The following is a 26,086-nucleotide window of genomic DNA, read 5'->3' on the forward strand; positions in this document are numbered from 1 at the left end:
GCCTCATGTATATGAGGCAAGCACTCTTGCCACTAGGCCATATCCCCAGCCCCCCCCCCGCCCCGGCTTCTTTTTGCTCAAGGCAAGCACTCTACCACTTGAACCACAGCACCACTTCCCACTTTTTCTACATATGTGGTGCTGAGGAATCAAACCCAGGGAGGGGCTTCATATATACGAGGCGAACACTTTACCACTAGGCCATATTCCCAGCCTGTGATTCATACTTTAAAAGAACCTCTGGCAACCAGATGCCAGTGGCTCATGCCTGTAAATCTAGCTCCTTGGGAGGCTATCTGAAGATCAAGGTTCAAAACTAGCTTGGGCAGGAAACCCCATGAAACTCTTATTTACAATTAACTACCAAAAAAGCTGGAAGTATAACTTTGTGGCTCAAGTGGTATACTGCTAGCTTTGAGAAAAAAAAAATGCTCAGAGAAAGTAACCAGATATTAAGTTCAAGCCCCAGGGACTAACACACACAAAAAATCTCTTTGGCTACGAGTTAGGAACTATAGACAGGCAATTATCAGAAGCAGGGAGAACCTTTAGAGGATTTACAATAATCTGGTGAAATAATGAGAAGTGATCAGGATCTGGATATATGTAGAAATCTACAAGATTTGCTGATGGACTAAATGGGTAGTATGTAAGAAAAAGGAGTCAAAGATGATCTCAACGTTCTTTTTGGAAGTAATGAGGTTTATTGGTTTATTTGTTTTGTTTTTGTTGCCAGTCCTGGGGCATGGACTCAGGGCCTGAGCACTGCCCCTGGCTTCTTTTTGCTCAAGGCTAGCACTCTACCTCTTGAGCCACAGCGCCACTTCTGGCTTTTTTCTATATATGTGGTGCTGAGGAATCGAACTCAGGGCTTCATGTATACGAGGCGAGCACTTTACCACTAGGCCATATTCCCAGCCTGGCAGTAATGAGGTTTGAACTTAGGATTTCATGCTTGCTAGACAGGTAGTCTACCACATGAATCATCTCCCCTACTCCAGTCTTTGAGTATTAATAATCTAGGTTAGTACTCTACCATTTGAGCCACATCCCAGCTGGGTATTAACCTATAAAAAGCTGCACTACATAAAGAACTCTGACTTGAGAACTACAAAGGACCTTTGACATCAACTAGTCCAACATCTTTATTCTGCTGATGAGATGACAAGAAAAGTGAAGCCATTTGGTTAAAATCATGCCAGTTAAATATTACAAGGCTACTATCAGAATCGAAGTTTCCTGAGTTTCACTCTAGTTTTTTTTTTTAATTAAATATTTATCTCCCCCCCCCCCCCCCCCATCCTAGGGCTTAAACTCAGGGCTTGGGCACTGTCCCTGAGTTTCTTTTTGCTCAAGGCTAGCACTCTACCACTTGAGCCACAGCACCACTTCTGGCCTTTCTGTGTATGTGGTACTGAGGAACTGAACCCATGGCTTCCTGAATGCTAGGCAAGCACTCGATCACTAAGCCACATTCTCAGCCCTCTCTCTGTCTTTCTGTGTCTGTCTCTGCCTCTCTTTCTCTCTCTCTTCCCCTCTCTAAGATCTTGCTGTGTGGTCCAGGCTGACCTTGAATATACCCAGTTTCTAAAAACACTGTGTGTGTGTGTGTGTGTGTGTGTGTGTGTGTGTGTGTGTGTGACAGTCCTGGTGCTGGGTCCAGGCTGACCTTGAATATACCCAGTTTCTAAAACTGTGTGTGTGTGTGTGTGTGTGTGTGTGTGTGTGTGTGTGTGACAGTCCTGGTGCCTGGGTGTTGTCCCTGAGCTTTTTTGCTAAAGGTTGGCGCTTACCACTGGAGCCACAGCTTCACTTCTGGCTTTTTTGATGATTAATTGGAGAGAAGAGTCTTATAGACTTTGCTGCGGGGGCTGGCTTTAAACCCCAATCCTCTGATCTTAGCCTCTTGAATTGATAAGATTACTAGCACTCAGCTTTTTCACTCCAGTTCTTGTGTTTCATTTCCCTCCACTGTAAATATATAACTATAACCCCAACACCCCATCATCCTGAAGCCGGATTCTACCCTTTCCTCCTTCTAATTTATCTACTCACCTAGTAGTAAGATCTGAAGGATGCTGCCAGTCTGGGTTCTGCATATGAACTTGATCCATCAAGGTATCTAGCTCCCCCGAAGTACCTGTGAAAAATACCAGTGATCAGGAGGCAGTTTAGTGACGACTATGTCAGCCTAGCTCAAAGTATATGATTTCAGAACAGAAAATAGGCACTTGATTATTATAAGCAGTTAGCCCCAGAACTTCAAGGCAGAGTGAGGAGCTGCTCTTGGATGAGAATGAAATGGTAATGGCAGTTGCTAACTAATATACCCAACATTAGCTCCTACAATGAGTGAAGAATTTTACTAGTCTTTAAGAATAGTGTTATATACAGAAAGAAATTATAAAAAGAATCTAGATTCAAATGTTATTTATTGGGAATTTTCTAGTATTTTTATTGAATCAAACTGAATTGTACTTTTTAAACTATAATTTTCAAGAATATCAGTAAATTTTGAACTGTGTTATTAAAACTGACTTTCTACTATAATAAAAAAAGTTCTAGATAATTTATAGCAGTACCAATATTAATCTCAAGATAGAATTTTTTTTTCAAGTGAATCAAAGCTTGAGTTGTTTTTAAAAAGTTTGATTAGATGTACTAATGTTTTGGATGTTCTTAATGAATTTTTCTTTCTGTAATTTTGATTTCCATTGGGAATTACTCAAAGTTCTCTAGAGTAATAAAAAGATTATCAAATTGTCTTGTATTTTTTCCCTGTTTAGAAATCGAAACGAGTTGGCTGAGACTCTTGCACTGCTGAAAGCACAGATTGATCCTATGCTGTTGAAGAACTCGAGCCAACAGGACAGCTCTTCCCGGGAAAGCCCCACCTTAGAGGACGAGGAGACTAAAAAAGAGGAAGAAACACCTAAACAAGGTTTTTCTTTGTGTGTTTTTTTTTTTTTTGCTTTGTTTTGTAATTTCTTAATCTGTTCTTCGACAGTCTATATTTGATCCTAGCTTGAAAAAATAAGAACTTTCCTATAAAATAAAGCTTTGTTATTTAAAGGGGAAAAGGCAAAGAATTTTTTTTTAGCATTTTAAAATGTAAATCAGATAGGTTCAAATTATAGCAATTTATCTTTTATTAATTAAGAATGCTAAGACGTGGGGCTGGGGATATAGCCTAGTGGCAAGAGTGCCTGCCTCGGATACACGAGGCCCTAGGTTCGATTCCCCAGCACCACATATACAGAAAACGGCCAGAAGGGGCGCTGTGGCTCAAGTGGCGGAGTGCTAGCCTTGAGCGGGAAGAAGCCAGGGACAGTGCTCAGGCCCTGAGTCCAAGGCCCAGGACTGGCCAAAAAAAAAAAAAAGAATGCTAAGACGTGTTGTAAACTTCTTGGGGAAAAAACAACATAGAATTGACTTTAAAGCATTTTTAAGTATATGGTTCTATGGTACAGTGAGCACATTCTCAGTGTGGTATAACATTACTACTACCAAGTGTCCTTTTTTTCTTTTTTCCCTAATTGTAATGTATTATCTTTCCGTTTTCACATCCCTTTGACCTCTAGCATCTACTTCTATGTGACTTTAACTACCAAGAATTTCATATGGGGGCTGGGAATATGGCCTAGCGGCAAGAGTGCTTGCCTCCTACACATGAAGCTCTTGGTTCAATTCCCCAGCACCACATATATGGAAAACAGCCAGAAGCGGCGCTGTGGCTCAGGTAGCAGAGTGCTAGCCTTGAGCGGGAAGAAGCCAGGGACAGTGCTTAGGCCCTGAGTCCAAGGCCCAGGACTGGCCAAAAAAAAAAAAAGAACTTCCTATGAGAGGAATCAAAAAATATTTGTCCTTCTATGACTGGCTTACTTAGTATAATGCTTTTAAATTATCCGTATTATTTCATGGCATATTTATATACATACACACTACATTTTTATCAGTTTAATAATGGTCACTTAGGGCTGGGAATGTGGCTTACTGGTAGAGTGCCTGCCTAGCATTGAGGAAGCCCTGGGTTCAGTTCCTCAGTACCACATGAACAGAAAAAGCCAGCAGTGGTGCTGTGGCTCAAGTGGTGAGTGCTAACCTTAAGCACAGACTCAGGGACAGTGCCCAGGCCTGAGTTCAAGCCACAGGACTGGCAGTAAATGAATGAATGAGTGAATGAATGAATAAATAAATTCAAAGCTAGAAGATGTGAGTTTGAAAGAAAGACCAGAATAACAGAAACTTAAGAGGCTACTATTTGTGCAATGAGACGTGGGTGTGTGGACATGGGTGTGTGTCCGCTTGCGCACGCACATGCGCACCATTCCTGGGGCTTGAACTCAGTCCTTGTGCACTGTCTCCGAGCTATTTAGCTCAAGACTAGCTAACACTTGACCTTATAGTCCCATGCTTTGCTTTTTGGTTGTTAATTGGAGATAAAACTCTAGGATTACAGGTGTGAGTCACGGCCTCTGGCTGCATTTGGATTTTTATTTACTCCTCCTGGTAACTTTTTGAGGTTCTTACTACTATTCATTCAGTTTCTTAGAGTGGCATTCAGAATCTTAGAGCTTGGCTTCACCCTCTCTTTCTAGTTTGGTTTTCCATTTCCTTACATGATTACTGGTTCTGTTTCATTTTCTCTAAAGGTTGTAGCCATTTCTCTTTGGCTTATCATGTTGTCCCCCTCTTAGATGCTGCTCTCTTCTACTCGTTACAGAAAGCCCGAACATACTTCAGGAGCCCTGTGAAGTATGTTCACTTGAACTCTGGGACCCTCTACCGCTTGAACTACAGTTCCCCTGCTAATTTTTTGGTGGTTAGTTGGAGAGAAGATTCTACAGATTTTCTTACCTGGACTGACTTCAAACTGGGATCCTCCAATCTTAGTTCCCTGAGTAGCTAGGATTACAGGCATAAGCCACTGGAGCCCGGCCAAATCCCATCTTCTTTCTCAGCTCTTCTCGGACTTTATACTATTTTTATCTCACTTACATTTGATCCAGTCATAGCACTAGGCTTGAAGCTGTCAAATACTACTTTAATTGCTAGTCTAAAAAAGCAAGGTAGACATTTCGGTGGGTTTCAGGAGGCCTTTTATAGCTGTTGAAGATTTCAGTATATCAGGTACCTGGTAGTTAATTGTGCTTTTAGAACATTATAGCCTTTAATACACATTTCCATTCTATAGTGGATACTGCATGCTAAGTTAGAAGGGTACTAAACAATTTAAAAGGAACTTTTCTGAGATACAATTGAGGGAAACTCAGCCAGATTCCTGGGCTCAAACACCTCTAGTCACAAGGCACGCAGGCACATCTGGCTTGTTACTTAAATTTTGTTTATTTAATATCTAATTGTCAAGGATGTTTTTTACACTATGAATGTACAGTTCGAGTTACGACAGATGGTTTTTTCAAAGGTCAAATTACTTACTGTCTGACCGTTTATGGCTTAAGTTCCTGGGCCTGTGAGCAATGTAGCTAAAGCAGAATATGAGTAGACTATTGTAATATAGAGGGCAATGAGATGAGAAGACATAAGGTTTGCAAAGGTAGAGCAGAAAGATAGAGTTATACATTTCCTTAAGTGTATTGAGAATTTTTATTTAAAATGTGAATAATGTGGATGGTCAGGAAGAATGTTATCATTCATTCTCTTCCAATAATAAACCTGCTTTTCTTGCTGTCCTTCCTTGCACTTAATTTCAACACGACAGCCAGAGATCTCATTAAGTAAGGGTTATGATAACAGTGTGCTTTAAAAACTCAGAGTAGCCTAGAAGAATGAGATCTGAAACTTGGGCGGAAGCCTTTGCCTTAGTTTTAAATAGGCATCTCTGTTTTTCCAGGAGCAAGTTGATAGGCCTGGTGATTGAAAGGAGCTGCTGCCTTGTGCCTTGTGTTTTCCCTGTGCAGTTGAAGGCTGGATCATTTGAAAATGTGAACATGACAGGGAGATTGGAGGTTTACAGATAAGGAAGAAGATTGAAACAGTTGTTGCAAAAGAAAATAGATAGCTAGGCAGTGGCCGTGTGTCAGGGATATCTGGTAACCCTGGATTTAGTGTCATACCAATTTTGTTTCTTCTTGTACTAATAATCAGTAGCTGAGAGAGTGTTCTGCTTACAGTTGGCTCTTTGTGCCTGTTTCTTATGAATTAATTCTAGATATAGCTTGATAAGATAAATACAACTTTAAAACCAATTCATAAACACTGGAATCCAAAAAGATGCTTTGGACAAGATTAGATTTTTATGGCTGTGCTATAATTTTCTTAAGCTCCAAGTGGCCATATTACAAAATATTCAACATACTTTACTCAGTTGGTGCAGCAAATGAAGACCTATTATTGCAAATAAATTCAGCAGTACTGTTGTAAAAGTAACGGCTTTTTAGTTTTAATAACACTTAAATATGAATGGAAGTGGTATAGCCATCTATCTTGGTATAGCTGGGTGTTTTTTGTTAAGTATTGAAAGCCCTATTTCCTAAGAAATCACTCCTGGGAAAAATCAGGATATTTGGTTATCTAAATTTGGTCTTTTAAATTAGGTTGCTTATGGTTTATCTGGCTATAGAGGTACTACATGTTCTCAGTTAAAAAGAAACATGAAAAAATATAAAGCAAAAAGTGAAAAATGGATATTGTGTGATGGAGAAGGAAGGCCACTGTTCAGCCCATGTGATCTATTTCTTTCTGGTCCTATGTTAGCCATGGTTATTTATTTATCTCTTTATCTATCTATCTATGATTCCATAATAGCTTTATATCACATTCTTTGTGGTTAACTTGTGTGCTCAGAAATTTCTCACGTCTTGAAGGGCTGGGAATATGGTCTAGTGGTAGAGTGCTTGCCTCGCATACATGACCCCCTGGTTCCATTCCCCAGCACCACATATATAGAAAATGGCCAGAAGTGGCGCTGTGGCTCAAGTGATAGAGTTGCTAGCCTTGAGCAAAAAGAAGCCAGGGACAGTGCTCAGGCCCTGAGTCCAAGCCCCAGGACTGGCAAAAAAAAAAAAGAAAGAAAGAAATTTCTCACGTCTTTATTTCTATAAGAAGAAAGTTGTAGATTATACTAACTACAGGAGTTTGAACATATTCCTATTACTATAGATTTTAAAAACTTTGAAACTTCTACATTATCTTTAAGAAACATTTTGTGTCACTGATTTAATACTTCATTGCTTTTTCAACTTAAATTTCTTTGTTTGTTGCTATCCATAGCCCATTTTCTCAGTCTTTAGTTTTGTGTTTTACTTTAAATGTTTTTTTAAGTGAGTCTTATTACTCCTTCGGTGCATTTACCATAGTATTTGTTAAATCTCACTTTGTAAGTGGGTCAAATATACTTAAAAGAATTTTAAATTAAATGAAACTGGTTGGAATATGTTGTAAACAAGTGGTAATGTAACAGTGAAATGTTCTTTGTATAACTAATGTAAAGTAATAAAAAACTAAAAAAAAGAATTTTTAATTAAACTTGATTCTACAATTTGTATAAGAAGAATTCTTGTTAATAAAAACTTATACTTTGATATATGAATAGCTACTGGTATTGTTTGTCAACATTTAGACTTTGTTGACATTTCAGCTCATTCAATGTAGTTAGTTGATATTCAACTGTCTTCCTGGTGAATTTGCTCTAAAGGAAGAATTGTATAGATTAGTAGACAGAACGATGGTGCATAATTAGAATTCTGGATACTATGTGCTCTATAAAAGCCCTTAACTGGGCATGGTGGTACACATCTGTATTCCCAGCACTAAAGATGCTGAGGAAAGGAGATCATGAATCTGAAGCCCGCTTGGGTGAGACCCTCGCCTCAAACACAAAAAGGAAAAAGCAATGTATAAACAGGAGGACTAATTAATTCTTTATTGAGAAGGAATCCATAGATGACATTTTCACTGGGCTTAACGGATGTAAAAGTCTACTAGTAATAGAAAGATCATTTTATTCGTCAACACTGATGCTTTCCATACAGCGCTATGGCCTTCCAGTTATTAATAGTGCTAGGAGACAGTGGCTGTAACAAAGTGCTTCATATGCTTCATTTAAAAAAATAGTTAATCCACAAGATAGAATTTTTGTTTGTTTGATTCTCCCCCCCCCCCCCCCGTCCCCCGTCCCCCGCCTCTCAAGGCTAGCACGCTACCCACTTGAGCTAGAGTTTCACTTCCGTCTTATTGGTGGTTAGTTGGTTGTAAGAAACTCAACACACTTTTCTGCCCGGGCTGGCTTTGAGCTGTGATCTTTCAGAACTCAGCCTCCTGAGTACCTAGGATTATAGGCGTGAGTCATGGCCCCTAACAAAGTGTAGATATTTGTATTTCACTGTTGGTGACATCAAAGCCAGCGAAGACATACATAGCACAGCTGGCCAGTGTGCATGTGACTTAAGGGCAATAAACTGCATTTGATTCCTTCTTCATTTTTATTGAATTAGTTGACATTAATAGGAAATAGCCTGAAATACTTTGGTTCTCAGAATTTTGATGTAACAGGTTTCAGAGGTTTGCCATTGTTTTTTAATTTTATTATTATTATTTCTAATGTTGCACAGTTAGTACTTTCTTTGCATTTTCTATCCCATCCCTCTTTCCTGTTACAGGAGCAGCAAGAATTCTCTGAATCTTTTCCACACATTTATTCACAATTGTGCTGTATATGTATATAGCCATATCAATATAGCACATTGATTTGTGTTTTATAACTTCTACAGATGTGCTCATAGTACAATGATCTTTTCAGTTCATTCTGTTTTTGGAATCTGTATTGATTCATGTACACATGAGTTTTTCTTTTTCATTTTATTTATTGTATGGTGTGTATCCCTTCCTCTGGCTGGGAGACATTTAGGTTGTTAAAAATATTCATGCTTCTCTTTCTTGGTAATTCAATTTAAGTATGCTCCCTAGAAATGGAATTGAGTGATATAGAATATTTCAAGCTAATTTTCTGTGCATATTATTTGTACTAAAATTTTTATAGTATTTGAAACTAGATACCAATTTGAAATGTTTTGTTTCATGTTAATAGCACAAAAGAATTTGAAAGAAAACGAGTAAATCTTACCAGGGATTAGTCACCCAAACAATGACAAGTCCAACATATAGGAAGTAGATGAAGTGTTGTGCTCATAAGAAAGAAGGAGAATAGGAAGTAAAGGTGGAAGAACATCAGAAAGGGTTATGACTTTTTACTTTTATTGTTTGAAATAAAAAGTCAACTGGTAAGTTTAGGTCTGATGCAGAAATTACATAAAACCATCAAGAAACTTAGTCTGTTGACTTATTTAGTTTATGACTTTACTACTTTAAGGAGTGTGTGTGTGTGTGTGTGTGTGTGTGTGTGTGTGTGTGTGTGTGTGTATACACAGGACACGAAAAGGGCAAAAGGCCCAAGTCAGCTGAAGCGTTGATCATAACTGGATCACATATAGCTATAATGTGTTCAAGAAAGTCACTCGGGCCTTAGGCAAGCGTTAACACACTGGAAGCCTGACTGAAGTAGTAGAGCACCTGCCTAACAAGCAAGAGGGCCCCGAGCTGACTCCTAGTACCACCAGTAATTTACATACCAATAACGGGTAATGGGACAAATTATTTAGTCCAGATGCTTACATAAAGACAAAGTCGTCAGAATCTGGGTGGTTGGCTTTTTTGTTTTGTTTTGTTTTGTCTTTTTATACAAGACACACCACAGGTTGATTATCAGGATCAGTGAACTTGATATTCCTGAAGATGATGTCATTCCTCATTTCATTTTGCTTTATTTCTCGAATCAGTTTCAAATGGCTTCAAAATAAAGCAAACATAGCATTATTTTCCTAAGGCTCAGGGTCATGATGAGCTCCTGAGATGCTTCCTGACAAATAATTGTGTAGAAGAAATAGAATACTGAACCGTGTTCTGTAACCAATTCATATTAGATTAAAGCTCATTTTCTATATATATATATGTATATTATATATTTGGTTTTTGTTTTGGTCAGTCTCGTGGCTTGAACTCAAGGCCTGAATGCTGTTCCTGAGCTCTTTTGCTAGTATTCTACCACTTTGAACCATAGCACCAATTACGATTTTCTGGTAGTTAATCAGAGATAAGAGTGTCACAGACTTCTGAACCCTGATCCTCAGATCTCAGCCTCCTGAGTAGCTAGGATTACAGGCATAAGCCACCAGCACTCAGTTATGATCTATATTTTAACTTAAAATATTTAATTTGGGGCTGGGGATATAGCCTAGTGGCAAGAGTGCCTGCCTCGGATACACGAGGCCCTAGGTTCGATTCCCCAGCACCACATATACAGAAAATGGCCAGAAGCAGCGCTGTGGCTCAGGTGGCAGAGTGCTAGCCTTGAGCGGGAAGAAGCCAGGGACAGTGCTCAGGCCCTGAGTCCAAGGCCCAGGACTGGCCAAAAAATATATATATATATTTAATTTGTTTTCCTGCTATACTAGCCAGGCCCAGTGAATGTGAATTTACTAAACCTGTTTTTCAAAGAAAAATGGAACGTACACACATAACTACAATGAAAATCGTCTCCAAATATTTTTAACAACAGGCTGTAAAGTGTTGATGGTGTAAAGAAAGAAGGCTAATATTCATATTTCAGGCTGTAGTTTTCAAGTGTTAAAATTTGCATAAAAATAGACATAAAATAAGTCTACAGTGTTGGGCTGGGGATATAGCCTAGTGGCAAGAGTGCCTGCCTCGGATACACGAGGCCCTAGGTTCGATTCCCCAGCACCACATATACAGAAAAAACGGCCAGAAGCGGCGCTGTGGCTCAAGTGGCAGAGTGCTAGCCTTGAGCGGGAAGAAGCCAGGGACAGTGCTCAGGCCTGAGTCCAAGTCCCAGGACTGGCCAAAAAAAAAAAAAAAAAAACAAAAAAAAAAAAAAAATAAGTCTACAGTGAAGGTATTTGCTTCTAATGAAGTATTGTGTTCTTATTTTCTAAAAAGCCCTATTTCATCTCATCCCTTTGTCCATTCCCCTTATTTCTATATGAATTAGATTCTTACTCTGGTTTATCAATGAAAGTTTAGAAACAATTTAAAAAGAAATTTATTTCTTAATAAACCTTGATTTAGAATTAAGGTTTTTTACTTTGCAAAGACAAGGTGAAGGGATGAATACTATACTAAAATTAGTAGGAACAACTTCGGAAATAGCTGAATTTGTCAGTGCCAGCTCTGTAGTCTCATTCAAAGATAATTGTTACCTGTGTGCGCTTTTGTCCTGTTCAAATTTCCTGTATTGGATACTCGATAGAAATAGAAAATACGTAGTTATTCAAGTAAAAATGATGGATACACCTAGAGTGTTACGTTATAAATATTGAATTTGCAATAATGAAATTTGATAAATTGTTATTCCAACACCTTAAGGAATGTTATAATGAAGTTTGATTTTTTAATATAGCCCTTTCTTCCTAAGAAATCTCAATGTTTCTATGAGATTTTTAAGGCAGCAGGACCCCAACTTTGTGAGAAACAAATAAGATCAGAGGAAATAACCTAAAGCATTGCTAGCAGTTGTCTTCTAGTAACAGGATTGTGAACATTTTTCTTGCTTTTCAAAAAAATTGTGTTTATATTGCATCAGCGGTTTGAAGTGATCAATAACTTGCAAGGCAGGGACAGCTGTGTTGGAAATGTTTTATCTAACATAGTTGTATAATGCTTGTGTTCTAATTGAGAATACCAAAGCTAAAAATAAGATGCAGAAACCCAATAGAATTGTTCTTTACAACTTTGGTTTTTCTCCTCATTGTCAAATGTTTTGTTGAACATCCAGTAACAAAGGCAATCTTTTTTTTTTTTTTTTTCCTTTTTGCCAGTACTGGGGCACTGTCCCTGAGCTTTTTTGCTCAAGGCTAGCACTCCACCACTTGAGCCACAACACCACTTCCAGCCTTTTCTGTTTATGTGGTATTGAGGACTCAAACCCCAAGGCTTCATGCCCTATCTTTCTTTTTTGGGGGGTTGGTGCTCTTACTAGTGAAGCCGCACATCTACTTGTGACTTTTTCTTTCATTCGTTTTTTTGTTTGTTTTTAACTAGTTAATTGGAGATAATAGTCTGATGGGCTTTTCTATAGGCTGGCTTTGAACTGCAGTCCTCAGATCTCAGCCACCTGAGTATCTAGGATTATAAGCCTGAACCACAGGGCCCAGCAAAAGCCTTCTTTTTTTAAGAGAGAAATTTCAAATGGTAAAGTCTCTTATGTTTTTACCCTTGAAAACTTCTGTAATTAAAACCTTTTCTGATTTTTAGAGGAACAAAAAGAAAATGGAAAGATAAAAAGTGATGAACGACCAAAGGACTCGGTAAACGATTCTACAGCCAGTGTTCTAGAGGAGACTACTGTGAAAATCGAAAGGGAAGATGAGACAGAACTTGTGAAACTACCAGTCATAGTAAAGCTAGAAAGACCTTTGCCAGAAAATGAACAAAAAAAGATGATCAAAGAAGAGAGCGATTCTTTCAAGGAGAATGTGAAACCAATTAAAGTAGAAGTGAAGGATTGCAGAGGAGAGCCCAAAGATAGCAGAGGTGTCGACAAGCTGGCGCTGCAGGAGTCCGAGCGCCTCGAATTTGGTGGCAGCATCAAATCTACTCAGGACATTTCAGACAAATCTACCGAAGACACTGAGAAACTCAGAAATGACCAGCAGGCCAAGATACCACTGAAAAAAAGAGAAATTAAACTCAGCGATGATTTCGACAGTCCGGTAAAAGGGCCATTATGTAAATCAGTTACTCCAACAAAGGAGTTTTTGAAAGATGAAATAAAACAAGAAGAAGAGACTTGCAAAAGGGTCTCTACTATCACTTCTTTGAATAATGAAGGAAACAACTAGTAAACGGAGAAGTTAATGATGAAAAGATAACTACAAATTTTAAAACAGAACAAACAGAGACAAAATTTTGTGATCTAAAGGAAGATAGCTCCAGCAGCCCCGCTAAGGACAAAAATGTTCTCACAGAGGAAAATGGAACAGAATGCCTAAATAATTCTGTCATAACAAATATGAAAATAAATGAGCTTGAAAAAGAAGCAATCCCTTTAGGTGTAGATAGTTCATTGTCAGTGTTAGGGACTCACAGTCAGAAAGGACAGTCAGAGGAACCTGCATCTCCAAAAATGGAAACTTCGCATGACTTTTCTGAGTTGGCAAAGGATCTATCTTTAAAAACTATTTCATCTGCTGCTGAACCTTGTACCATGACAGTTGAAGCAAAGTCCCCCCAAAAGTAAGAAAGAGAACCTCCCACCTACCATAGAATGTCTTGAAAAAATAGAGAAATCCAGAAAGACTTTCCTTGATAAAGATACACAAAGATTGAGTCCAATACCAGAAGAAGTTCCAAAGAGCACTCCAGAATCAGAAAAATCAAACTCTCCTGAAGCTGCTGAAACTTCTCTACCAACTAAAAACGAGCGGCCATGGTGAGAAGGTAGCCTCAGAAAAAGAAGCAGAAGGTCAGAGTCCCAGTTCTGTTGATGAAGCCCAGTCCCTGGGAAAAGCAGATCCAGAAATTGGAAAAGAGAGTTCTGAGGTCCAGGAAGATGGAATTGGATAATCTGGACAGTGCCCAGACTTCTGGCAGAGAGGAGGATGCTTCTGAGACAAAGAGTGCTACCCAAAAAAGCAAACTTAAATACAAGTTGGTTCCTGAAGAAGGAACCACTGCCTCAGATAAAACAGAGATAACCTCTGAAAGACAAAAAGAAGGCATCAAATTAACAATTAGGATATCCAGTCGGAAGAAGAAGCCAGAGTCTCTCCCCCAAATTCTAGAACCAGAAAGCAAACAAGAGAAGACAGAAAAGAAGAGGAGAAAGCAAATGTTGGGCGTACTTTAAGAAGGTCTCCAAGGATATCTAGACCCACAGCAAAAGTGGCTGAAATCAGAGATCAGAAAGCTGAAAAAAAAAGAACAGATGGGGAAGATGAAATGGATGAAGAGTCCACAGCTTCACAAAAATTAGACAAAAAAGAAAATACTAAAAAAGTGGAGAAGGATACAAATTCTAAAGTAAGCAAGGTAAAAGTTACACCCTGTTTTAAATTTTAATTGGAAGTAGAGTTTATAGCTTTTTGTTTGGGGCTGAAAAATAGTCATTCAAAGACAACTAAAAACTTGCTTTGTCTTATCTCCGCAGTTATCCCCACATACTAAATTTCAGACTGTATGTTTGTATTACCTTTTCAGCTTCTTAAACATTATAGGCAGTATTAGGAATATACTCTTTTTATACACTCTTCAAGTTGCAAGTAACCTATAGAATTATAAAATAAAAATTCCCCATCACCACTACCTATTAAACACTTCGGGGTATGTAATATTTTGATTATTTCCCATGCACTTCTATCTAAGCCTATAATCATTTTATCAATTAAAAATAAATTGAATGAAGTCTGATTATCAATTAAGAAATAAATTCAACCAAGTGTTCATTTTACTATGAGTTTTTTTTACATAACGATGTTTCTTTATTTTTCCATGTCTGGAGGTATAGTCTACCTTTCATTTTATTAATGGCCACATAGTATTTCATAATGTGGATATACCTCAGTGTATTTAAACACTCCCTTATTAATTGACATTTAGGTTGTTTCCAATTTTTCACTATTACAGGCAATGCTGCATTTTGAAGATCCTTTTGGACATGAGTGAGTATTTCTTTAGAATAGACTCCTAGAATTGGAATTGCTGGGTCAAGGGGCATATGTATTTTATATCTATCTATCTATATATATATATACATAGACATATATATTAATAGTTTTTGCCACACTGCCCTTCACAAAGGCCCTAATAATGTACTGTGTCATTACCAGTGTATGACAGGACCTATTTCCCTCATTTTAATCATTAGTCTTAGAATCCAGGATTCTGTTTTTTAACTCTAGCTCTTTTTTAAGCAAAGAATCTATACGAATTTGTTACCATTACAGATACTACTTTTGTTTTTAATTTATTTAAACGAATAGATTATTATTGTATGTGACCTATTGTTTCCTGGAATATGGAACTTTTAATTCTTTTGAAAAAGTATTTTTTTCTGCTAAAATTATTTTATTCTTTGTTGGAGACTTATAGAAATGAAGTGAAATATCAGTTAAGGAATTGAGAAACTAGACAATAAAAATGTAACAACATTATAAACTTATTCTCTAGCTAATGCATTTTTTAAGTTTTTCAGGACTTTGACTCACTTAAAATGTTAAGTTCATCTAAAATACAGGACTTAAAATTTTGCATAACAGTATGTTATATGCTCTCCTATTATTGATAGAATCTTTAAAATATACTACATGGCCTTTGACCCAGAATCCTCTTCAAGGAATTTATCCTAACCACAAGGACTTTGTAAAAACAGTATATATACAAGGAAACATAGTGAAAGTGAACAAATGGGAAACAACTATCTAAATGTCTAATAGGGAACCAGACATATACAGCCATTTAATTGCATATTACATGATGTTTGTTAGTGATTTTGAGAGGATATTTTATGACTAAGAAAAATGTTTAGAAGACATAGTGGTCATTTTAATACCATTTTTAAAGACTTCAAAGTACAGAAAAAAATGATAGAAATATATACCAAAGTGTAATCATAGTTATTGATATATTTTTGCATATTGACCAAATATTCTGTGAGGGATATGTAATGAAGAAATATTTTTTAAAATATCTTATAGCAAATTTATCCCAATGTTTAATTTTATGCAAGGTAAAGCCCAAAGGCAAAGTTCGATGGACTGGTTCTCGAACACGTGGCAGGTGGAAATACTCCAGCAATGATGAAAGTGAAGGTTCTGAGAGTGAAAAGTCATCCGCAGCTTCAGAAGAGGAAGAAAAGGAAAGTGAAGAGGCTGTCATAGCTGATGATGATGAACCCTGCAAAAAATGTGGCCTTCCAAACCATCCAGAGCTGGTATGGATCTTGTCAGAAAGAACAGTGTTCTAGTTCCGCTTATGCTGGGGTTGTCTGGAGTTGCCTCACAACTCTTTGGGGTTTGATCATGACTTGAGGTTTTGTTTTTTGGATTTTAGTTATTTTGCCAGTCTGGGAGCTTGAACTCAAGGCCTGAGCACTGTCCCTGTTGTTTTGCTCAAGGCTAGCACTCTATTTGAGCCACGGCGCCACTTCCAGCTTTTTCTGTTTATGTGTGGTGCTGCGGAATCGAACCCAGGGCTTCATGCCTGCTAGGCAAGCACTCTACCACTAGCCACATTTCCAGTCCATGACTTGAATTTTTAATGCTATGGGGCTTACGTTTTACAAGTAACTTACATTTTTATTTCCCAAGTGACCCAACTTGAGGAAAGGCGAGAACTAGAATCTTGCTTTTATTTTTATTTTATTTAGGGTATATTTTGGAACTTCTGTCCTTACACCTTTTAATAAATCAGTGGATTTAAATATCCTTGTGACTTTAACAACTCTTATAAGATTGCCTGGTATGTATTACATACTGGCTTAAAGTAAATTCTGGTTTACTTATTCTTTTCTTCCTTACTGTTAAAATCATATTCCATTAAAATTAAGCAGTGAAGTTTATTGTATCACAGGAGCTTCTGACGATTCAAGGAAAAGATTTAAATTAGAACCAGAGAATGAGTTATCTCTGATAAGAATATATATATATATATATATATGATAAGCACTACAGTGAAAAGTTCCTTTTAAGCACTTTATGATTATTAAGGCTATTTATTTAGGTCACAATTGTTTTGCAGAAAAGGACAAGAGAACATAGTCTTGCAAAGGCAAGGGAAATGTCTGTTTTGCCCCCGGGGCTTGTGTTCTCAGTTTACAATTTCCAAAATCATCTCTTTAAACTAAGAAACATATCTATCAATGACAAAGAAGGTATTAGGAAATTGGAAGTAAAATGGAGTAAGCCAAAATGACAAGATGGGATATTTGTCCTCTTTCTAGAGCACACATAGGAGTTTTGTTTATTTGGCAGTTAAAAAGTTATTGTTATTGTTATTATAAATGTGACGTATAAAGGGGGTACAATTACATAAGTCAGGTAAAAAGTACTTTCCTCTCTTTTTTGTTTTTTTCAGTCCGTCATGGGGCTTAAACTCTGCCTGGGTGCAGTCCCTTGGCTCTTCAGCTCAAGGCTAGCACTCTATCACTTGAGCCACAGCGCCACTTCCAAATTTTTTTATAACTTAATATTATTATTGTTATTATAAAGGTAATGTACAAAGGGGTCCAATATGTAAATCAGGTGTAAAAAGTACGTTTCTTTTCTCAAATGTCACTCCTTCCCTTTTTCTCTTCCAGTTTTCCCTCCCAGCTCCACCCACAAGTTATATAGTTCATTTTCAGCATAGTGAGTAGCAAGGACCACTGCTGAATTTGTTCACACTTTGTCCCTCCACTTCTGTACCACCCCCCTTGTTTGGCTATTTTAGTAACCACTTGGAAAATCTCATTGCTGTTCATTGTGCCAAGGAAAATGCCATTGAAAACCAAAGGTCCAAAATGTGGTGGCCCACCTACTGAATAAACAGAGCAATTTGGGAATTTCATATACATGTATTTATTTTTATTTTTTGCCAGTCCTGGGGCTTGAACTCAGGGCCTAGGCACTGTCCCTCGCTTCTTTTGCTAGCCCTCTACCACTTGAGCCACAGCGCCACTTCCAGCTTTTTCTGTGCTAAGGGATGGACCCCAGGGTTTCACGCATGCTACGCAAGCACTCTACCACGAAGCCACATTCCCAGCCGTCCAGATTTTTATGTTTTGAAGTTCAGCAAAGGTTTATTTATTAAAATCCAGTCAAAATAGGGAAGACTAGGAAAGGAGAAAAGCACATTCTCCAGTACCCAGGGGACAGGACACCCAGAGAACAGGGAAATCTTGTACTTGAAGCTTGGGAAATCTTGTTTATTTGTTGTTTGTTTTTGATAATTTTATTAGCATTCCTTAGTTACACCATGGGGATTTAGTGGAGACATTTTCATTCCTACATACAGTGTGTCCTCATCAACTCACCGCTCCTATCACATCCTCCTCCTTGCTCTTCCAACTGGCTTCATTGTTCTACTCTCATATGTGCAAATAAACCATACTTATCCTCACTCACCCCGTCAGTTCGCCCTCTCCCTCCTTCTGAAATCCCTTTTTGTTTGTTTATTGTGAAGGTAATGTACCAGAGGGATTACAGTTATATAAGTCAGGTAAAGAGTACATGTGTTTTTGGTCAATGTCACCCCCTTCCCTGGCTCTTAGTCTAGTTTTTCCTTCCCTGAAACCCCTCTTGAACCAAGCCTGCTTTAGTTTTCTGTCCATCATTTTCTTTCCTGTGCATTAATTTTACCATGGGAGTTAACCCTCTATTCTTCGCCCGAAATGCCCTATAAGCAACATCTTTCACTGAGATTCCCCAGTGAAGCTTAAAACTCTTAGGTGGTTTTATTTTTTATAGTATTTTACTTTGGTTGTGGAGTAGACAGTCTTTATTTTAGAAGTGCGTTAAATGCTGAAAGTTTGTAGTTTTTAAACTTAAATTTTAGAGTAGTTTAGCTCATCTATGTGTAGGGCAGTTTATTATATAACTGTAGTATAACACAAGTGTAACTGAGTAATGAACTTCAGGCTTTGGGATCAAGAAGAGTTTTTTTCCACTTTTACGACACCTACCTCCACCCTTTTTACCCACCCTACTTTTGTATGGTTTAGAATTTCAGAAACTTACATGTATGCTAGGGTTGAGCAAACAAGTCAAATATACATAATAGAAGCCAGAGTGCTTCTTACTTTGCAAGACCAAAAGCAGAATGAATGCTATACTGTTAGCCTAGAGTTGTATGATTTGGGCTTATTTTAATAGATAAAAAACAAAATACAAGTGTATATGTACACATATTTCTTAGCTCTGCCCTCTGATAATGTAGTGTCAGTGACATCCAGTGGCAGAGAATGCTGAGACCACCCAGATTTTAGTTTCTACATTCTATTCTGCAGTAAAAGAGAAGTGGCTAATACTAGGGCTTTGGCAGGGAAAATGTAAGATACGCCTAGAATATCCTGTAATGGTAGAAAGTACAGAAAGGGGGCGGGGGGGGAGGGAGGGAGGAAAAGAAGGAAGGAAGAAAGAGACGAAAAGGCGGAGAGAAAGAGATGCAGTCATGTCCTATGGACACATACATACACCAATGTAAAAGGGTTCCCAAAGTGTCACTGTTCAGAACAGTCTCCACTACAGCTTAAATAGTGATAATTTTTATTCTAACCAAAAGAACAATAAATATCCGTTAGCTTCTCCTGATATAAGTAAATAACTGATTAAAGGAATGAGTTGGGGATAAGAGACCTAGTTCCTTTACGGAAGAATTCTAAATCACATAGCAGGCACGAGGGAGTGGACAATCACAAGTAAAACAGCACAGTAATGATTATTATAAGCTGGGTCCATGCTGAATGCTGCTGAGTGGAGTAAAGCTTAAGAAAGGCTTTACACTTCCTCGGGAACATTTATTAATTCCTTAATTACTCTAGTGACTTCTACTTCATACCCAGAATTTTTTTTAATAGTTCAACTCCAGAAATCTTAATTCTTTTCCCTTTCAGTGGGTTGGATTTATCTTGAGACTAGAATATGGAAAATTAATAATAGTAATTTCATATTAGAGGATAGCAACAGATACTACTATAACTAAGTGCTCGAGTTAATATCATCATAGTGATATCAGCATGTACCCCTTGATAAAATTACCAGAGTACTTCACCTCTGTAGCTCTATGATACTCTTTTCCACTCTCCAAATCCACAGTTTAATAGTGCGAAAACAAACGAACCCAAATTCAGGGATAATCTACACAATATTGAACGTCTAGTACTGAGCAGACAGTCAGTCATGGAAAATAAGTAGACTAAAAAAACTGTTAGGTGACGGGAGAGAAAGGAGACGTGAGTGAGTTCGTTACAATATCCCGCATTCCAAGTCAGAGAAAGTACTTTGTGAAGCATTATATTGTACTGAAGTTGGTTTCTTAGTTTTGGTAGCTGTGTTGTGGTCTGCTGGGGGTGATAGAGCCCCTAATCCCAGCGCTCAGATGGCTGAGGCAGGAGGATTGCAAGTGCTGGGCCAGCCTGAGCTACATAGCAAGAATTTGTCTCCAAAAACAAACAAACAGAAAAGATAGAATAGGTTTGATCGTGCATCCTGGAGTCCCAGATAGGATCAAGGTGCAAGGCCAATGTGGAAATTAGGGAGCTTGCTATCTTACCAACGAGCTAAGAGCCAGGCACCAGAGGCTTCTATCTATACTTGTAATTACTCAGAAGGCTGAGATCTGAGGATTGAGGTTGAAGGCCAGCCTGGATAGAGGAGTGGATGGGAGATTCTTAACAAACATGGTGGACATGGTGGTTCTTGCCTAAAATCCTAGCTATCTGGAAGGCGCAAGTAGGACCAAGGTCTGAGGCTGGCCCGGTCAAATGCAACCTATCCAAAAGTAACTATCATCCTATCAAAATATAACTAAAAGGACTGATGGTATATTTCAAATGGTAGCGTGCTTGCCTAGCAAACATGAAGTCCTAAGTTCAAATCCCAGAACCACCACTACTTAAAAAAAAAAAATTTAACCTTGTTAAAAATGGGTGAAGGGCATGTGGGAACACTACTATACCCTTGCAAGTAGTTCATAAATCTAAAATTACATTTTAAAGCTTTGTTGTTAAACACTCATGGATATACTGTCCTAAGTTTTAGAGCTGGTCATCTTTTAAACTCAGATTGCCGTAAAATACAAATTCTAGGGCTGGGATGTAGCTCAGTGGCAAAGCACTTGCCTAGCAACTACAACATTCTGGGTTCAATCCCCAGTGCCAATAATGAAGAAAAAAAATTCAAACTCTGAAGACTAGTCATTATTATTTATGTTAGTGTTTGAACATGATAGTTCTAAATACAGCTTGAGTTCTTTTCTATTCCTGTCCATTCCTTACTTGAATTTATAAGATAAAAAGAACCATGAGGGGCTGGGAATGTGGCTTAGTGGCAGAGTGCTTGCCTGGCATGCATGAAGCCCTGGGTTCGATTCCTCAGCACCACATAAACAGAAAGGCCAGAAGTGGCTCAAGTGGCAGAGTGCTAACCTTGAGTGAAAGGAAGCCAGGGACAGTGCTCAGGCCCTGAGTTCAAGCCCCAGGACTGGCAATCAATCAATCAATCAATCAATAAATAAATAAATAGAATCATGGGTGTTTCTCTTTGTATAAAGAATGTTCTTGTCATTGTGTAGCATATGGTAGGGGAAATCTAATTACAAAAGCACTTACTATTTTTTTTTTTTACTAAATTTTGTACCTTTACATTTTCTTAAGTATTACTAAGAAGAAAATTAACTGTTTAAAAAATTAACATTTCAGATTCGTACTTATTAGAGCTTTCTTTTGTTCATTAGCCTTATGCAAGTCAAGTTTACTTTGCAGTAGCATACCAAGAAGTATTGAAATACTATCTTTTTTAAAAAGTGTCTATTCGGTTCCCGGTCAGGGAGCCAAAAACTACAACAACATAGAAAGTGTGTGCAAGTGTAGTTGGGCTGACACTGCTGTGGTTGATTTCAGATCCTCCTGTGTGACTCCTTGCGACAGTGGCTACCACACCGCCTGCCTGCGCCCTCCGCTGATGCTCATCCCCGACGGAGAGTGGTTCTGCCCCCCCTGCCAGCATGTACGGCCACGCCCTGCCGCTCCACGCCTCGGTTCTGTGCTCAGACAAATCCCTCTCCATGCTCACTGAACCCGCCCTTTCCAAAACGATTTGTAAACTACCTTTACTACTTGCCTATTCACCTACCTTTCGTTCACACATTGTAGACTTGACCTTCACTTTTCATTCAAAATTATCTTCAGGAGCCCTCTCACACCCTCGTACTTTACAAAGAGCACCCATGTAAGCTGCATGGCAGTCAGAAATAAGTTTCTGTAGTTAATCCCTTTATTTCATTCTCTTTGAATTCCTAGTTTCTTTTTTTTGGTTAGTTTTTTAATTGTTATTATAAAGATTCTTTTACCTTGATTCTCCTATATTTCTTTTTGACAGTTAAAGATTTCTGTGTCACTGCTCTATTTAAATACTGTATCTTACAAACCAGTTCATGTTCAAATGATGTGCTCTATGCATTTCACAGTGAAGTTGATTTCCTATAGCTTAACATCACTCTGTTACACTTTCCAAGCCCTTTTTAACCTAATAACCATGTGGTATCAATTTCCATCACTTTTTTAAAAACAATAGTTACTGGCTTGTGTGTATGCGTGCCTGCATGTGTGCTTACCGTGATTGGGACTTGAACTCGGGGCCTGGTGTGCTGTCCCTTTTTCTCTCAAGGCTGGCTCTCTACCACTTGAGCCACAACGTTTTGGTGGTGAATTGGAAATACCCTCAGATCTCAGCCTTCTGAGCAGCTAGGATTTCAGGCATGAGCCACTGGCATCCATCTAATAGTTCTTTTAAAAAAAAATTGTACACTAAAGCTTTCAAAAATATATCTTGAATCTCTGCTTTTAACACCAATCACTTCATATCTTGTTGACTGAAGTGCTATTTTCTTTTTCTTTTTTTTTTCTTTGCATTGACCACAAGTGGGCACAAATGTGTTTGTTTTTTTTTTGTTTTGTTTTGTTTTGTTTTGTTTTTTTTTGGCCAGTCCTGGGCCTTGGACTCAGGGCCTGAGCACTGTCCCTGGCTTCTTCCAGCTCAAGGCTAGCACTCTGCCGCTTGAGCCACAGCGCCGCTTCTGGCCGTTTTCTGTATATGTGGTGCTGGGGAATCGAACCTAGGGCCTCATGTATCCGAGGCAGGCAGTCTTGCCACTAGGCCATATCCCCAGCCCCGTGTCTGGTTTTTTTATTTTTGGTGAAGTACAATTTCTCTAACATGCTTTAATTTTAAAAATATTACTCTTTCCTTAAACACAAGAGACATCAATATTTATTTACCATGGGGCCTCTTTCCACGTTTAACATTCTTATGATATGTGACTATGGAAAGAGGTTAAAAATGACATGTGTATTTTGTTCATTCAGAAACTGCTATGTGAAAAATTAGAAGAACAGTTGCAAGATTTGGATGTTGCCTTAAAGAAGAAAGAGCGTGCTGAACGAAGGTATTTATTACGTGTTGTTTTGCTAGGAATTTAACTTGTAATATATGTATAAACATATTTATCTAAAACAACTGGTGGCAAACTGTGGTCTGTGACCTAAATCTGGCCTACTTCTTTGTATTGCACCTTAAGAATGGTGTGTGTGTGTGTGTGTGTGTGTGTGTGTGTGTACGTACACGCACGCGCACACATGCGTGCGCACTGGTACTTGAACTCAGGGCCTTGTGCTCTCACTTTACTCTTTAGCTCAAGGGCTAGCACTCTACCACTTTAGCTTCCAGCTTTTTGCTGATAAATGACAACTTTTCTTCCCAGGCTGGCTTCAAACCTCACTGCAGATCTCAGCCTGCTGAGTAGCTAAGATGATAGGAGTGAGCCACCAACAACTGGCAATGGTTTATATCCTTAAGTGCTTGCAAAGAAACCAAAACTAGAATCCTATTTCATGATAAAAAAACTAAAAAGTAGTCAGACTACAACTAAAGTTTTATTAAAACACATCTTTGGGGCTGGGGATATGGCCTAGTGGCAAGAGTGCCTGCCTCTGATACACGAGGCCCTGGGTTCGATTCCCCAGCACCACATATACAGAAAATGGCCAGAAGCGGTGCTGTGGCTCAAGTGGCAGAGTGCTAGCCTTGAGCAAAAGAAGCCAGGGACAGTGCTCAGGCTCTGAGTTCAAGGCCCAGGACTGGCCAAAAAAAACAAACACATCTTTGCTAATTTTTATATGCTGTGTTTGCTTCTGCTTTACAGCAGTAAAGAACTACAGAAGAGAGCTTAGGACTCGCCAGTGCTGACACATTTACTATTTGTAAAACAAAAAAGTTTGCTAACCCTCGGTTTTTAATACATGTATCAGAATATGCTGTGAATAATACTGGCCTAAGTAATGTACCTAAGTATTATAGGGAGACTATGATTAGTCATGTCCTCTCTTTTGATGGGAAGGAAGTCTTTTAACACCCGTGTAAGGATAGGCCATCTAATCAATGTACTGTGACCTGCTGACTGGGGGAGGTATTCCATTTTTATTACACCATTCCAGTATAGTCTAAAGCAGCTTGAGAAAGTTTCCTGGAAGTAGTAAGATTAAACTTGAACCTAAAGTTTTGTTGAGATAAGAGTCTACCAGAAATTTCTTGCCTGGCTGGTTTTGAACCACGTTCTCACGTGAGCCACCAGTTGCCCAGCTCAAAAAATAAAAATATTTAACAATGTCATCAAGTTATAACATGATTCTTCATGAATTTTTTGTATTAATTTTAGTTATAGGTTTTATGTTGCTAATACAAGTCAGCTCTCATAATTTCATACCTTCAGGTAGTTTTGCGCTCTTGAGATACTCAGTAGTTTCCTAACTAATATCTAATGTCCCTGTGGCAGTCTCTGTATGTACCTGTAATTGTAGCATTATTTGAATTAATGAAATTTTTGTAACAATGTAACAAAAATTTTGTTTTTAGCAAATCTTAAATGTGTATGTTTTTATTTAAAGGAAAGAACGGTTGGTTTATGTTGGTATCAGTATTGAAAACATCATTCCTCCACAAGTAAGTGTCTGGTTTATGATATTTTTAAAGGGGGTATTTTGAGATAGAATAATCTGCAACGATTGAAATTATAAGTGTAGAGATAACCCATAAATGTGATTATCATTTCCACGCTGAATGTATAGCTTACCACTTTGGGGTAATGTTCCCTTGTTTTCATTCTAAACGGTATAATTTGTTAGCTTTTGAGTGTGTTTACTCATGTAAAATGTCTAGAGAATAGACTGAGATTTTATTTATAGTTACCTGCTTTTCAGTTACTGTAAACTTCAATTTGATTTTTACTCACATTTCAGTTTCTTTATAGATTTACTCTCATTTTTCATTTGTTACTGCATAATTTAAAGGTTATCTCAGGTCAGGTGCTGGGGCCTCACTGTAGTCCTTGCTACTCAGAAGACTGAAATCTGAATATTGAAGTTCAGAGCCAGACAGGGCAGAAAAGTTCATGAGACTCTTATCAACAAGTAACCACCAGAAAACCAGAAGTGGTGACTGGGCTCAGGGTGTTAGAGTGCTAGCCTTGAGCAGAAAAGTCAGGGCCAGCACCCAGGCCCTGAGCTCACCCCCATGGTCAGCAACAAAATAATGCTATTTCATACGTCTCCAGAGGTACAGGGAACTCGATTGCCCATTTAGATTGAAAATAGTTCCTTAATTTTATAGGCAGTTTTCACTTAGGCTTAGTTTGTTAATCACAGAGTTAAATACTCTATTGAGTTATTTTCCTTTAGCATCAAACTCTTTTTATGTCAGTTATTTCATGCACTTGACATACCCTTATAACATATATTTAAAAACTCAAAAAAATTTTTTTTTTTGGCCAGTCCTGGGGCTTGGACTCAGGGCCTGAGCACTGTCCCTGGCTTCTTTTTGCTCAAGGCTAGCACTCTGCCACTTGAGTCACAGCGCCACTTCCGGCCATTTTCTGTATATGTGGTGCTGGGGAATCGAACCCAGGGCCTCATGTATATGAAGCAGGCACTCTTGCCACTAGGCCATATCCCCAGCCCCTAAAAACTCAATTTTGAAGAAGGGGATTACAAAAAAAAAGAAGCTAATCGGCTAGATTATGGCATGGCCCTAACATAAACTTAAAAATGGTTCCTTAAGAGGAACCTGAGCTTTAAAATTACTCTTTCACTTGAGCTGTTTCTTGAAAATACGAGCAAAATGGTCACAGAATTCCGCGTTCTGCTGTGGCATGGCACCGGAGCCCTGAATGCAGAGAACACTGTGAAATTTATCATGCTCCTTGCATGATTTATGGAGCCCCACATCGAACTGTGGGTATACAGTGAACCAAACAAACTGTATATACTTTAAAACATATACTTCAGAATTGGCTGTAATGCCTC

At 38.3% G+C, this 26,086-nt stretch overlaps 1 pseudogene; it reads left to right on the forward strand.

Annotated features, from left to right (window-relative positions):
* Positions 1 to 2,739: 2,739 nt before the first annotated feature.
* Positions 2,740 to 24,809, forward strand: LOC125344687 (annotated as a pseudogene).
* The last annotated feature ends 1,277 nt before the right edge of the window (positions 24,810 to 26,086 follow it).

This window comes from Perognathus longimembris, unplaced genomic scaffold, assembly GCF_023159225.1.
Source record: "Perognathus longimembris pacificus isolate PPM17 unplaced genomic scaffold, ASM2315922v1 HiC_scaffold_3812, whole genome shotgun sequence".
NCBI lineage: Eukaryota > Metazoa > Chordata > Mammalia > Rodentia > Heteromyidae > Perognathus > Perognathus longimembris.